General features: G+C 46.2%; 1 protein-coding gene across 1 annotated transcript in view; it reads right to left on the reverse strand.

Moving 5' to 3' along the window:
* Positions 1-14,390: 14,390 nt before the first annotated feature.
* MTMR8 (myotubularin related protein 8) overlaps positions 14,391-15,179 on the reverse strand; it is a 277,728-nt gene continuing 276,939 nt past the window's right edge. The window contains exon 15 of the transcript XR_014591479.1: positions 14,391-14,406. The gene's annotated coding sequence lies outside the window, so the exon portion shown is untranslated. The remainder of the gene's footprint in view (positions 14,407-15,179) is intronic.

A 15,179-nucleotide genomic window follows, 5' to 3' on the forward strand; every position in this document is an offset into this window, starting at 1 on the left:
TTGGGTTCTTTTCCTGCTGCTCAAGGTCCTGCTGGGACAGTGTCACCTCCACCCTCCCTTGCTCCTGGGATATGGAGAAAATCCCTTGTTTTCATGGGATATTTCAGTGATATTATTGATATCACACAGCTGATCCCACCCTGGGCATCATCTCCAGGGGTGCAGAAAACTCCAGACACACAGGGAGCCTTTCCTGCCTGATTTCAGCAGGGATGGGTGTTCCAGCCACTGGGATATTCCTCCTTTTCCTTCCACCCTGGAAATCCCAGTCCTGGCTCAGGATTTCACCAGGGATCTCTCCATCCACTGGGATGTTCCTCCTTTTTCCTGGAAATCACAGTTCTGCTCCTGCAGCTCCCTGGGCCAGCACAGCAGTGACAGGAGATGTCCCAAGGCATGAGAGGGACATTTGTGGGAGTGCAGACAGTGCTGAGGTGACCAGTAGGGAGATCTTTCTGTGCTATTTCAGTGCACAGAATGGATCAGATTTAATGGCTTTTAATGTAAAAACACTGAGAATGAGAGAGGAGTGGAAGCTCCATGGTTGCTCCCACAGATAATAATCCCAATAATATGAATAATCCCAATAATCACAATAATCAAAATAATCCAAATAATAAAAAATATTTAAAAAATCCAAATAATCCAAATAATCCAAATAATCAAAATATTCAAAATAATCAAAATAATCAAAATATTCAAAATATTCAAAATATTCAAAATAATCCAAATAACCCAAATAATTCCAATAATCCCAATCCCAACAGGTGAGCCACTGCTGTTACAGAACTCACAGAGTTTTACACTAAAGCATTCTCAGTTTTTTGTGGCTCACGGATGGGGTTGGTTATAATTTTTTTTTCTTTTTTTTTTTTTCTTTTTGCTCAGTTTTTTTGCAAAAGGAAGGACAGAACCAGCAGGTGCATCAGACTTTTACTGGATGGAGATGAGGGGATTTAGTGACACTGAACTGTTCTCAGGGCCTTTTCACACCTCAGTTTTAGTCCAAAATTTAAATCCTTAATGGCTTAAAGCTCTGGGCACTTCCCTGCCATGCACTGGAGCAAAGGGAGATGAAAATGGGCACCTCAGAAGGTCAGGATTGATACAATTTGTGGAATTGTCCCAAATTCAACGAGAAATTGAACACAGCCCTCTGATATCCTCAGGATTAGGAACAAGAAGCCTCATTTTTCATGCACAGTGTTAAATCACAAATCCTTTTCTCAACATGATCTTCATATAGATCGTGTCAAATGAATTTTCTGCGCCTAAAATTAATTTTTAGAACGTGCAACTTTCCCCAAATATAGGTTATACGGTAAAGGAATCCTAAATAACTCTAAATAATAGTAAAAATTGATCCCATAGGAGTTTAACTGGGGAATCAAAACTCTGACACAATAATAGGACTGTGGTTTATTTGTAATTTATGGGGAAGTGTTTAAAAATTCATTAGAGGTCACTTACCAGCTGGTAATAAATTGTGCTGTATTTGTGCAATGCCCCAGATAATCTTTTATCTGTTGATAAACTTAATTGATCTTTTAATTGAGATTAAATGCCTCCATCCAGTGTGTGGTTTCACAAAGAATTCAATATTAGAACCTGGTCAAGCAATTCTGTGTTTATAACACTTTATTTTCTCCCGCATAATATGCAAAATAAAAGTTATGAGAAGGGCACAGTTTGTTCCTGAGCACCTCTGTGTGCCTGGAGACTTCCCTGGCACAGCACAGATGGGAAAAAACCATTTTCTGACTGGCCTAGAACCTCTCCATAATAACCCAGCTCATTTTTCCATGGCAGATATTCCATCCGAGGAGCTTTTTACCGATATGAACAAATATCAGTCTCGCTGTGCTCAGGGGAGCAGGAGAAAAAGGTCATTATTTCCCATCCAAACGAGGCACTTTGGGCTTTGCAGAGCACCCAGAAGTTGTAGCAGTGTGACCATAACTAAATAAAAATAATCCCAAATATGAGGAAGTGGAGCCTGCAGTAACCTGCAGGAATTTGGAATTCCAGGATATGGAATATGCTCTTTGTAGGAACAAGGCAGGGGAGTCTGTGGGACCTGAGTGATCCCAGAAAATCCCCAAACACCTTTTGGAGTATCTCCCATCCTTTCTGGCAGAGGATTACTTCAGCTCCACACAAACAATCCTGGCAGCTCCTGTTGTGCAGAATTGTTCTCCCAGATGGATCCCAAAGCAGTTGGAGAGAGCTGGAACCCCCAATCTCACGGCTGAGCTGCTGTGGCCTCCCAGAGCTGAGCTTTGCCTGGGGAAAGAGAAGAAAGGAGGAAAAAACAAGGGGTTGAATTGATTGAATTTATTCTCTGTGTTGGTGATCTTATTTCCAGTGCCTTTAGGGCCAGGGGGTTGGCACATCCCATCCGTGTCCCCATGTCCTGGATGGACAGTGCCCCATGTCCTGGATGGACAGTGCCCGATGTCCTGGATGGACAGTGCTCCACATCCTGGATGGACAGTGCTCCACATCCTGGATGGACAGTGCTCCGTGTCCTGGATGGACAGTGCCCCATGTCCTGGATGGACAGTGCTGTGTCCTGGATGGACAGTGCCCCATGTCCTGGATGGACAGTGCCCCATGTCCTGGATGGACAGTGCTCCGTGTCCTGGATGGACAGTGCTCCGTGTCCTGGATGGACAGTGCTCTGTGTCCTGGATGGACAGTGCTGTGTCCTGGATGGACAGTGCTCCGTGTCCTGGATGGACAGTGCCCTGTGTCCTGGATGGACAGTGCTCCATGTCCTGGATGGACAGTGCTCCGTGTCCTGGATGGACAGTGCTCCATGTCCTGGATGGACAGTGCTCCATGTCCTGGATGGACAGTGCTCTGTGTCCTGGATGGACAGTGCCCCATGTCCTGGATGGACAGTGCCCCGTGTCCTGGATGGACAGTGCTCTGTGTCCTGGATGGACAGTGCTCCGTGTCCTGGATGGACAGTGCCCCATGTCCTGGATGGACAGTGCTGTGTCCTGGATGGACAGTGCCCCATGTCCTGGATGGACAGTGCTCTGTGTCCTGGATGGACACTGCCCCGTGTCCTGGATGGACAGTGCTCCATGTCCTGGATGGACACTGCTCTGTGTCCTGGATGGACAGTGCCCCATGTCCTGGATGGACAGTGCTCCGTGTCCTGGATGGACAGTGCCCTGGACATCTCAGCCCCTGGAGAGGTGGAAGGAGGAGGGAGGACATTGCCTTTCAGTTCTTTGTGATAAACCCCTGCCCCTGAACTCAGCTGTGATTTAATTGATGTCCAGGCTGATTTAATTGATGTCCAGGCTGATTTAATTGATGTCCAGCCTGCCTTGGTGACATTTCTGCCCTCCAGGACAGTCAAGGTGCTGGCCACACACAGGATGTGCTCCCTGAGCCATGGACAGGATCAAACCCATCATTTCCCAGGGCACAGAGCTCACCCCAGCCCCACATCCCCCCCAGGGACAGCAGAATTGCTGCCTGAATTCCCAGGAAATCTGCAGGGCTGGGAATATCTGTGTGCCTGACTTCCCTGCCCACACACCCCCCAGTCCCCTGGGGATGGAAATCCAAATTAACGTTGTCACTCTGTGGGCAAACAGGGTGGAGAGCTCTCAGATAAAAATATTTTTCCTTGGAAAAAAATGGCACGTTATCAGAACAGAAACCATCTGTGGGAGTGACTTCTGCTGGGGATGGACTTTCCAGAGAAATAAAGCACCATCCCAGCCCTGCCTGCAGCCTGGTGGTGTCCTGAGTGTGCATGGCCTGGCTTTGAGTCATGAACTTCATTTTGGGTCAGAAAAATGTATTTTTCACTTTCCAAAGTCCTCACCAAGTCCTGAGCTTTGGCTGTTTCAATCAGCTCATTGCAGACGTGTTTGGTTACTTATCCCTTTGTTTAGAAAAAGAAAAAAAAAATGCTCTCAAGAAAACCCCATTTGGCTCAAGCACAGAATGGGAACAAAATGTTTCTGTAGCTGGGAAAAAAACCAAAAAAACGACATTTCCTGGCCAGCTTTGTTGAGGCAGCAGCAGCACTGGGGCCAGGGGAGGTGTGGGAGCAGCAGGACCAGTCCCTGTGTCCCCTGTGGGGTGGCAGCGACACAGGGAGGGACAGGAAACACACACAGGGCCACTGACAGAGAGTCCCTGCAAGGATATGCTTGGTGCAAGAGGGGAAACAGAAAAAAACCCAAAAGGCCCAAAAAACCCAGACAACAACAACAACAACAACAACAAACCAACAAAAAACCCCAAAATAAAACCACACACAAAAAACCCTCCAAAAAATCCCAAACAAACAAAACCCAAAAAAGCAACAACCAAAAAAACCACACAAAAAACCCCACCAAAACAAACAAACAAACAAACCCCCAAAACAAAAAGAAAACTCCAAACAAACAAACACACCCCCCCAAAAAACCACAAAAAATCCCCAAACAACAAAAAAAACCCCACTACCAACAACAACAAAAAAACCCAAACCAAATCAAACCAAAATAAAAAAATAACTGAACAACCAAAACAAAACAAAACACAAAAAAACCCAAACAAAAACCCCAAACAAACAACAACAAAAAAACCCAACCCAACCCAAACAAACTCAACCAAACAAACAAACAAAAAAAACCCCAAACCAAACAAAAAAAAACCCCAAAAAAACCCAAAGAAAACAAAACAACAACAACAAAAAAAATACACCAAAAAACCACCCAAAAAATCCCAACAAAAACAAAAACAAAAACAAAACAAAACAAAAAAAAAAAACCCAAATCAAACCAAACAAAAAAAAAAAAATAATATGAAAAAAAAAAACCCAAAAAAACAAAAACAAGGTCAAAGCTGGAAGAGGCCCATCAGTCACTTCTAACAACAACAAAGTGTAGGTAAAATAATACACTGCAAGAATTTTTTTTTTGTATAAAATCTGTTGAGAACGAGGAGTTTTCCTCCAATGTCCCCTTTTCCCCATCCCTGCCTGGGTGTCCTGACAGGTTCCTCCCTCTGAGCTTTGTCCCTGCTGCTCTTCCCTCCACCAACCTCAGGGAAAAACTCCCCAAACACAAATTCAAACAGCAGAGAAAAGCAGGACATCCCCTCCTTGTGCTGGAAATGTGGGAAATTTAATGATAAATAACATTCACCTCCCCTCCTATGGCTGCAAGAAGTGGAATTTTCCTTTAAAATTCAGCATGGGGGGAATGGCTGATGTTCCTTCTCTTTGTGTTTCCTCCCTGAGGTGGTTTTGGAGCATCTCCTTGTAGCTGTTTGACTCGAAGCTTTTATTTCTGAGATCTTTTGCAGTTTATAAATATAATGTAGGGCTCTTTCCACAGCTCTTACAGAGAATTAACTGGTTTTGGAGCAGCAGCCCAGACTCCTGAGCCAAGAGAATAAAAACTAGAGAAATGGTAAAGGAAAATAAATAAAATAAAATAAAATAAATAAAATAAAAGGAGACAAGCACAGGGTTTGATCTGCCAGAGTTTGTGGCAGGAAAAAAAAAAGATATTCTCCTGATGGGAGAGAAAAATTCCTGAGCCAGGTTAGGAAAGGTGAGGAAAATCTTCCTGCACTGACATCCTCACTCAGAGGCCACAATTTCGTCTGCAGGGTTTTCCTTTGCCAGGCTATGAACTTCAAAGGGTGAGAAGAAATGGTTTTCAGCCAGCCCAGCGACCAAGAATGCTCGTTTTATTTATTTTAGTTTGGATTTTAATTCCCCTCCTTACTCCTTCTCTCTCTGTGGGGATAAAACAGGATTTTTTCTTACCACTCAGAGTGGGGATGAGAAGGATGGTTTGTGTCCTGTTTTCCCCACTGGAGGTTCCTGCTCACGTCTCCAGGGCTCCATCCCTGATCCAAATAACGGGAGGGGAGGGAGGAGAAGCCCAGACAGGCCAGGACAGTGGCAAGGCTGGAAAACCATCAGTGGTTTGCATCAATCCAGCCCCACCCATGTCAGTCCCAGAATTCAGCCAAATTTGGGGTTAATTCAGCCAATTGGGGTTAATTCAGCCAATTGGGGTTATTTCAGCCAAAGTTGGAGAGTTGTGCTGTGAACTCTTTAATTTGAGTTTATCACTCAGCTCTGAGCAGGTACCAGTGGAGGGGTTTGAAATGTTATAAAATGTTGTCCCCCTCCTCCTCCTGCTGCTGTCTGATCCAGACTGGGGGAGGTTGTGATCAGCCTTCCTGGGTGTTTGCTCAGCCACTGGTGACTGCAGGGAGCACAGAGCAGCCTCTGGAGAGGGGGAGATGTTCCCTCTGCACTGCCCTGCCAGGCCGGTGGGGAGAGGCCAGTCCAGTCCCACATGTCCCAGTTCAGCCCCAGTTGTCCCAGTTCAGCCCCAGTTGTCCCAGTCCAGCCCCGGATGTCCCAATTCAACTCCACATATCCTAGTCCACATCCAGCCCCAGCTGTCCCAGTCCAGCCCCAGTTGTCCCAGTTCAGCTCCAGATGTCCCAGTCCAGCCCCAGATATCCCAGTTCAGCCCTACACATGCCAGTCCCCATCCAGCCCCAGTTGTCCCAGTTTCAGCCTCTGATATCCTAGTACAGCCCCAGATGTCCCAGTCCAGCCCCAGTTATCCCAGTACAGCCCCAGTTGTCCCAGTCCAGCCCCAGTTATCCCAGTCCAGCCCCAGCTGCCCCAGTCCCCAAGCAGAGCCCAGCAGTGATGGGGGTGTCATTAACCATGTCTCTGTCCCTTCTCCCCAGTGCAGACACCACAGGAACATGCCCAGCTCTCCCCTGGCTGGGCTGGGCTGGCACAGCTCTGTCAGATTCCACAAGCCAATGCTCCCTGTCTCCACAGAGCTCATCAGCCCAGGGATCATCCCTGCCTTTATACACTGGCTCCAAAGCAAACCATGACTCAGTGCAGCCACCAGGCAAAAATAGCAGCCTGAGATGATGGGGGGAGAATCAAAGGGACACTGTCTCCCCAAAACTAAAATGTCTGCAAACGAGTTCTCAGCCAGCATAGGGCCAAAAGAAATGTTTCTACCCTGGACTTATTTATTTTGGAGATCTGAAAGGAAGCAGTGGCTGGAGACAAGTGGACGTTGTGCTGGAGGGTTTGAGAAACGAGACTTTGTGGTGGCACAAAGACACTGATAGTGGAGCTGCCATCACTGATCTGCATTGTCCACGCCAAGAGGGGCTGAATTAAAGCTTGAACTGGAGCCAGGGGCACTGAATGGAAAAGGGAATGGGGAGATTCCCACTGCCCTTAATGAGTTTTGGCTCTGAACCCACATGAAGAGACATAACTCGCAGTGAATAAAATGGGTTCTAAAAATCCTTTCACCTTTGATGGGGCAGGCTGGAATGAGTGAAGTGCCAGCAGGAATCTGTTTATGATGCAGTTGTTTTTCCCCCAAAGGTGGTTGTGTCCCACATGGAACAGAAAGGCTGGAACCTCAAAAATCCCAAACATGTCCTGGCTCCACCACCTTTTCCAGCCTCCTTTTTTTCCCCTTCCCACCAAGGCCAGCCCCATCACCTGTGAACAGCTCTGACTATAAACACAAAGTGCTTCAGGAAAATGGGCACCTGTCTCAAGGCTGGGGTGTTTCCTTTTGCTTGGTGCAGCCCTGGGGCACAGCAGAAACAAGACATTGGCACAGTTCATTGGAAAATTATGGAGGAAATCCTATTACAGGAGGATAGCAGGGTTGGTTTGCTTGTCCAGTTCCTGCTCATCCCCAGGAATGGGGTGTTGAAGGAAAGCAGAATCTCATATCTCATATCTCAGATCTCGTATCTTATATCTCATATCTCATATCTCATATCTCATGTCTCATATCTGATATTTGTTTATCATCCATGCTTTGAATAGAAGCGAATCCGAGGAGTCTCTGGTGGCTTTTGCAGGCAGGCAGAGCTGGATGTCAGAGCCTTTCTCAGCAAGGCCAGTGAGTGAGTCAGTGCAAGGCCAGGAATAGCCCCCAGGACTGGAGACAACAGGCCCTCCTTTGTCCCCCTGGAGCCCCCAGCCCTGCTCAGGCCTTTGCTTCAACACTCTCTGTCCATGATTTCCAGAGATAAAGCACACAGTTTTCTGGGATGCTCTTTCCCAAGAAAAAAGCTGCTGAGACCTCGCTGTTCTCAGTGTAAATAGAGTCAGGTATGTTCTTTCCTTTTCATTCCCTTCCTCAAGGTTTAAACTATGAAATGTCAGACATGAGCTTGGGAGGAACCATCTCCCTGCCAGGGCATTCTGGTTCAGTGGTGGGATTCCCTCTGCTCCTCCTGCAGAGCTCAGTCCTTTATTAGGAATATTAAAAATAAAAATGTTGTTGTGTGTTCCTGGGAAAGCCACTGGGTGGGTCTCTGTGTCCTGCTCCTCACCTGCACAGGGTTGATCCACGTTCCCAGCAGAGCTTTGCTCCAGATCTCTTGGGTTTTTGTTTCTCTCCCAACCTGAGATTCCAAGCCTAGTGGTTCTGGTGGGTTCAAGGGAGGGTTTTTCCCTCTCTGACCTCTGAAGGTTTTAGGTCTGACTCTGTGCTGAGCTCGGTGTGAGAATGATGTGGAGTCTCAAGGTCTTGGTTTTCTTGGTTTCTCACGTTGTTTATTAATTCTGATCTTACAATTCTCTGTGTCCGGCCAAGGTGTTCACAGCAGCCTGGACACGAGGGGACTGCCCTGTGATGGGAGGTCACTCTGCCTTTATACAGATAATTATGTACCTATTATTTCATTATTACCATTATATTACCATTATTATTTCGTTATTACTATTATACCATTCCATACCAATGCCTAGTAACTATACTAGAAGGGTCATCTCTACTTTGCCCCAATCCACTGAAACTCCCCTGTGCCCACGTCACTGCAGACAATGGATGCCAAGGGAGAAGGAGAAGAACTCAGGGTTCCACCCTAATTCCTCCATCTTCTCCCCCTGCACCTACATTCTAAAAATCCAAAAACTACAAAACTTTCTACCTGGTGATAAACTACACCACTGTCTGTTACACATTTGTGACTTGCAATTCTTCTCTGTGTTGGAAGTTTTTCTCATGGACCAAACTCAAAGCCTGTGTCCTCCTGGGCTCTGTGCCAGGCAAACCCCCCTGGGCAGACCCCAGACCCTCTTTTTTTGGGTCCCAGGCCTCTCTACTGAGGTCTGTGACCTTCCAGGGCGCCCAGAGGGATGTCCTGGACTCTGACACAGCTCTGCAGTGACACAGCCACTGGCTCTGAGTTATCCTGAGCAAGGAGCCTCAAGCCTGGCAGGATCCCAGATTTTCCAGCAAGGAGGGAATGTAATTTGGGATTAAACAGGAGAAGGATGTCACTGCAGCCTCCTGGCATGGGGGTGAGCCCAGTGAGTCCTGGCAGGCTGAACTGGCTCTGCAGTCCAGTAAAAGTTGTATCCCATGGCTGGGAATCCTGTTTGTTCCTGCCCAGGATGTTCAGTAGCAGGTGGAGCACACAGGTTAAAAAAAATAATAAATAAAAATGCTGCTTCTCTTTTCTTAAAGCCCCAAAGTCTGTGTTCTCTGCTGGTGAAGCACCTGCCATGTCCCAGCCTTTGGAGAACAAACAGTGATTTTATAAAAGCTTTGGTGTCCCTCACAATGCCACAAGGCTCTTCTGCACAGAGGCCCTTTGTCCTCTGGGCATCGGGGAGGATGAAAATACTGCAGGGGTTTCCTACTCTGAATGACAGAGGTGAGATAAAAAAGGGCTCTCAGTATGAAAACAAGGATTTAAAAAATCAGCAAGGTGGGCTCTGTGCATTTCTCATCTCTGCTTCCTTCTCTTATCATCTCCTTGTCCAAGCCTTTGTCTCAGACTCTGCTGCTGTGTTTGGCAGTGAGGGTTCAGACCCACCTTTGTACCTTTTACTTTTTTACATTCACAGCCTGGTTTAAAAAAATGAAGCCACACCGTGAAACTGCTGCTTCATCTTCTTTTTTTTTTTTTTTTTTTTTTTTTTTTTTTTTTTTTTTTTTTTTTTTTTTTCTCTTTTTTTTTCTTTTTTTTTTTTTCCCTCATTTTTTTATTTTTCTTTTTTTTTCCTCTCTCTCTCTTTTTTTTTTTTTTTTTTTTTTTTTTTTTTTCCTGAGCTTTAACTCCTCAAGCCAAACTTGCTGCATTTCCTGGGCAGAGGCTCAGAGGGATTTTTTGCAGGCACTTTTCTTTCCAAAAGCACATTTTCTCTGGTGCTGTGTGCCTCTCATTACTCAAAACTTTGTGGCAGCAATTAGTAGGTCACAGAAAACTTTATTTTCCTCTCCAGAGTCCGGGGGCATCCTCAGATTTATTGCCCCTTGCTCTGGCCTCACCCAAGGTGGGAGTGGAAAGTGCAGCCTCAGCCTTTATTCCTCAGGAGGGGCCCCAAGGACATCTCCTGCTCTGAGTTTGCCTCAATCCTCACTCAGATTTTGGAAAAAAAAAGCACCACAGCTCTGAAAAAACAGCTGGTCAGGAGGGTCTGACTTGCACTTCTCTGTGTCCACACAGTGTGTCACCCTTTCTCTATGCTCTCCTTCATCCTGGCAGGATCAGGAGTGGTTTAAGGGGAGCAAAACCCCCCCTGGTTTGCTCCCAGTCCATCAGAAAGGTGGGATTTCCCTGGGGACACCCTCAGCCTGCAGAAAGGCTGAGCTGGCAGCTTTTATTGGAGTTAATGAGCCACCAAGGATTGCTGCCAGCACTGGGGCTGAGGGGAGTGTTCTGAGTCCAGGATCTGCCTCTTCCTTCCCAGCTGAGCAAGTCAGTTGTCCTTTGAGTCAGGAAAGTTTCCCATTTCCACCTGCTGGAGCCAACACTCAGAAACTCCAATAGTGCCAGATCCTCTGCAGGAAGATTTCACTGCTCCTTTCTGAGAACAACATCTCTCCCCTTCCCTTGAGGAAGGTTGTAGGAGCATCCGTGACTTACAGGGACAAGGAACTCTGCAGAGCTGAGATATTCTAGAATATGTGGGTTTATTGCAGGGGTAAAGAGGGATTTGCCTTCAGCCACCAGCCTGGGCTGGAGGGAACCCCAAAGAGAGAACAAGAGAGCAAGAGGGTGAGAGCTGAGAAGAGGGGAGAGAGAGAGCAAGGGGCAGGGTCAGAGTGCAGGGGGAAAAGAGCAGAAAAAAGAGAGCGAGGTCCTTGTTCCAATCCATTCTATCTCCTTTTGTGATGAATATTCTAATTTACAGTGACCAACCAACACAAGACACAAAATCCTATAGAATCTACACACAGCCTATAAGAACTACTACATTACCATGTGTTATATTTTAAACTCTAAAAACTCCTCTTTAGACTTTTCTGTTTTGCTACATTGACCTTTGGATTCCTCAGGGATTGTTCAATCCAAAGGGATTCTCCTCCAGCTGGCCAAGGTATTGTTTTTAGGTTCTAGAGTAACTAAGACTCTGTATCCTACAACTCAAATTCAGCTTCCATTTCTATTTCCATTACAGGTTTCATATTTTCAGAATCTTTTGCTAAGCAATCATATTTATAAAGTTCCCCTGATTCATCTTTCCCAACAGAAGGTGATGATAACTGGTGTGGAAAAGGCAAAGTGCAGGATCTGAAAATTGCCTTATCTCCTTTCCAAAGAGGCAGATAATTATTGGAGTGTGCATTGTGGGGATGCAGCTCTGCACATCTCTGTTCCCCACCTGGGCTGGGTTTATTGCTCTGGTTCTGCAGGGTTTTGTTGCTCTCTTAGAGGCGCATTGAACTCCTCCCATCACTTTCATGGGACTATTTCAGATGCATTTCATCCTCAAAATGCATCAAGGCAGCCAGATCTGGCAGAGATCTGTATATCTGTATCTCTGATACAGAGATAAGGAGCCTTTCACAAGGTAATTCCTGCCCATTTTATCTGCTGTATTAAAATTTAATAGGCGTGAAAGCACCCAGGTTCTGTAGAAAAATCTAACACCATTTTATAGATTTTTTTTTTTTTAAATGAGCCTTTTCTGTGCTTTCTATTAGTGCAGATTGGCAGAATCAGAAGTTGTTCTGCTGTACATGTTTGTGCCATAAAACTGAGTTAAAAAAAAAAAAAAAAAAAAAAAAAGACAGAGGAGTTGTCTGACAGTGTGATCCCAAATTGTGGCCTGAAGTTATATCAGCCTGAGGTGCCTCAGTGAAAGAGAAAGAAGTTGTTTGTCTCTTTCTCATTATTTTAAACACCTGGAAATCCTCAGGTAAATCCTCATAGGTAAATCCCAGCCCCAGACTGTGGGATGAGCCCACAATTCTCACCTGGAAAATCAGCATGGGACACCTGATAAACCAGAAAATGAGAAGCAGAGCAGAAAACACCTTTGAAACTCTCTGGGAGAGGTTCTGAGACAGATCACCCAAGTGCTGGGTCTGTTTATTCCCATGGTAAGCTCAGGTTTGGTTTTCAGCTCTGAAGCTCAGCCTGAGGTGCCTCAGTAAAAGAGAAATAAATTCTTTGTCTCTTTCTCATTCTTTTAAACACCTGTAAATCCTCAGAGGTGAATCCCAGGCCCAGAATGTGGGATGAGCTCACAATTCTCACCTGGAAAATCACCATGGGACACCTGATAGTGCATCTGACTGGCTTTTCACTGTTATCAAAAATCCATCATCTATTCTAGGAGAAGTGGGGAGGTTCCCATCAGCCCAGAAAATGAGAAGCAGAAAATATCTGGGAGAGGTTCTGAGACAAATCTCTTAAACACCTGTAAATCCTCAGAGGTGAATCCCAGCCCCAGACTGTGGGATGAGCCCACAATTCTCACCTGGAAAATCACCATGGGACACCTGATAAACCAGAAAATGAGAAGCAGAGCAGAAAACACCTTTGAAACTCTCTGGGAGAGGTTCTGAGACAGATCACCCAAGTGCTGGGTCTGTTTATTCCCATGGTAAGCTCAGGTTTGGTTTTCAGCTCTGAAGCTCAGCCTGAGGTGCCTCAGTAAAAGAGAAATAAATTCTTTGTCTCTTTCTCATTCTTTTAAACACCTGTAAATCCCCAGAGGTAAATCCCAGCCCCAGACTGTGGGATGAGCCCACAATTCTCACCTGGAAAATCACCATGGGACACCTGATAAATGCACCCAAGTGGATTATTAGAGTGAAAAAAAACCCCTCAGGTTTTATCCTGGCCACTGTCTTGTCTATTCCTGCCTGCTCTGCCAGTTAAAAGCAATGCTGCAGATGATTAGATCATTTCTCTCCTTCAGCTGCCTGTGCTCTCTGGCCCTGTGCTGTCCCCAAGAGCCATTAAATAAGAAACTCCAGGGAAAATGGGAGAGCTGCTTATTTTTCTTGGCATCTGAGTGATTGTTCTGGCCAGGCCGAGTCCAGTTCTGTGTGTGTTTATATGTCACACTTTATTATTTGCATGGTATGGCTTTCAGGGGGTGGTGGTTTTGTAATTTGTACAGCCCTTGCTGTCTCTGCCTTTGCTGCTCTCCGCTGGAGTTGTGGCTGTTTCCTTTTTCATGGCCACTTCCTCCTGAGGGAGCAGTAATTTATGGTCAGAGGTTAACCTCATTTGCTGGAGTGTCCAACTCCTGTGCCAGCACATCTATAAAAATGGAGAGTGGGGATGAAAAGATGGGCAATAAATAAACCAGATTTTCTTCAAGTGACACACGGAGCAGTTCTTGGGGAGACACAGAAACAAAGGGATTCCTGCAGTGGCTGAGATCAGGATCAGGCCCAGTGTTCTGCCTTTGGTGGTGCATCTGCTCCCTGAGCCAAGTGTGCAGTGATGGGCACCTTGGGGCAGGACATTCCCAGGGTTTTGTGGAGTTCTGTGCAACCCTGAGCCTTCCCCTGGTGTGAACAGCCTTGCCTTTCCTTTCCTTTCCTTTCCTTTCCTTTCCTTTCCTTTCCTTTCCTTTCCTTTCCTTTCCTTTCCTTTCCTTTCCTTTCCTTTCCTTTCCTTTCCTTTCCTTTCCTTTCCTTTCCTTTCCTTTCCTTTCCTTTCCTTTCCTTTCCTTTCCTTTCCTTTCCTTTCCTTTCCTTTCCTTCCCTTCCCTTCCCTTCCCTTCCCTTCCCTTCCCTTCCCTTCCCTTCCCTTCCCTTCCCTTCCCTTCCCGGGCTCCACGTCACCAGGCAATCATTTCATTTAGCCACGTTTGGCTAAAACGAGCTGGCAGCTTCCCTGAGACTGAAAGAAAATATTTAAATGCAATAACGAGCGCTATAAAAGCCTGGCTTTAAATAAATATTAGGCTTTGACACCGACGGGAAGAAGCCAAATTCCCAGGAATGTCATCTGAGGTATTTGGCTCACTTCATCTCGACGATTTAAAAATCATTTGGGCTGAAAAAAAAAGCCCCAAAGTGCTTTGTCCATCAAAGTGATTCTGAAGATGGGTTAGGATTGGGCAGAAAAAAACCCTCCAAGGCTGCAGCCCGAACTGGGATCTGCTCCTTGCTGCTGGAATCTCCTCACCCCAGAACCTTCTCTGTCAGAGTCCAGAACATCCCTCTGGGCACCTGGAAGGTCACAGAGCTCAGCAGAGAGCCCTGGGACCCCAAAAAGAGGGTCTGGGGTCTGTGCAGGGGGGTTTGCCTGGCACAGAGCCCAGGAGGACACAGGCTTTGATTTTGGTCCATGTGAAAAACTTCCAACACAGAGAAGAATTGCAAGTCACAAATGTGTTACTGAGAGTGGTGTAGTTATCACTGTGCAGAAGATTTTGTAGTTTTGGGTTTTTAGAATGTAGATGCAAAGGGGACAAGCAGGAGTTTTTAGGGCGGTGCCCTGGGTTCTTCTCCTTCTCCCTTGGCATCCATTGTCTGCAGTGCCGTGGGCACAGGGGAGTTTCAGTGGGTTGGGGCAGAGTAGAGATGACCCTGTTAGTGCAGGTGATAGACATTGGCACAGAATTGTAAATAATAGACACGTAATTATCTGTATAAAGGCAGAGTGACCTCCCATCACAGGACAGTCCCATCGTGTCCAGGCTGCTGTGAACACCTTGGCCGGACACAGAGAATTGTAAGATCAGAATTAATAAACAACGTGAGAAACCAAGAAAACCAAGACCTTGAGACTCCACATCATTCTCACACCGAGCTCAGCGCAGACACAGAGACACAGAGTCAGACAGCAGAGCCCAAACCCTTCAGAGCTCAAGAGGGAAAATCACTCCCTCGGAGTCCACACGAACCACCAGCCTTGGAATCTCGGGTGAGAAACAACCAATT

Source organism: Zosterops lateralis, assembly GCF_965231275.1.
Source record: "Zosterops lateralis genome assembly, chromosome: 21".
NCBI classification, from domain to species: domain Eukaryota; kingdom Metazoa; phylum Chordata; class Aves; order Passeriformes; family Zosteropidae; genus Zosterops; species Zosterops lateralis.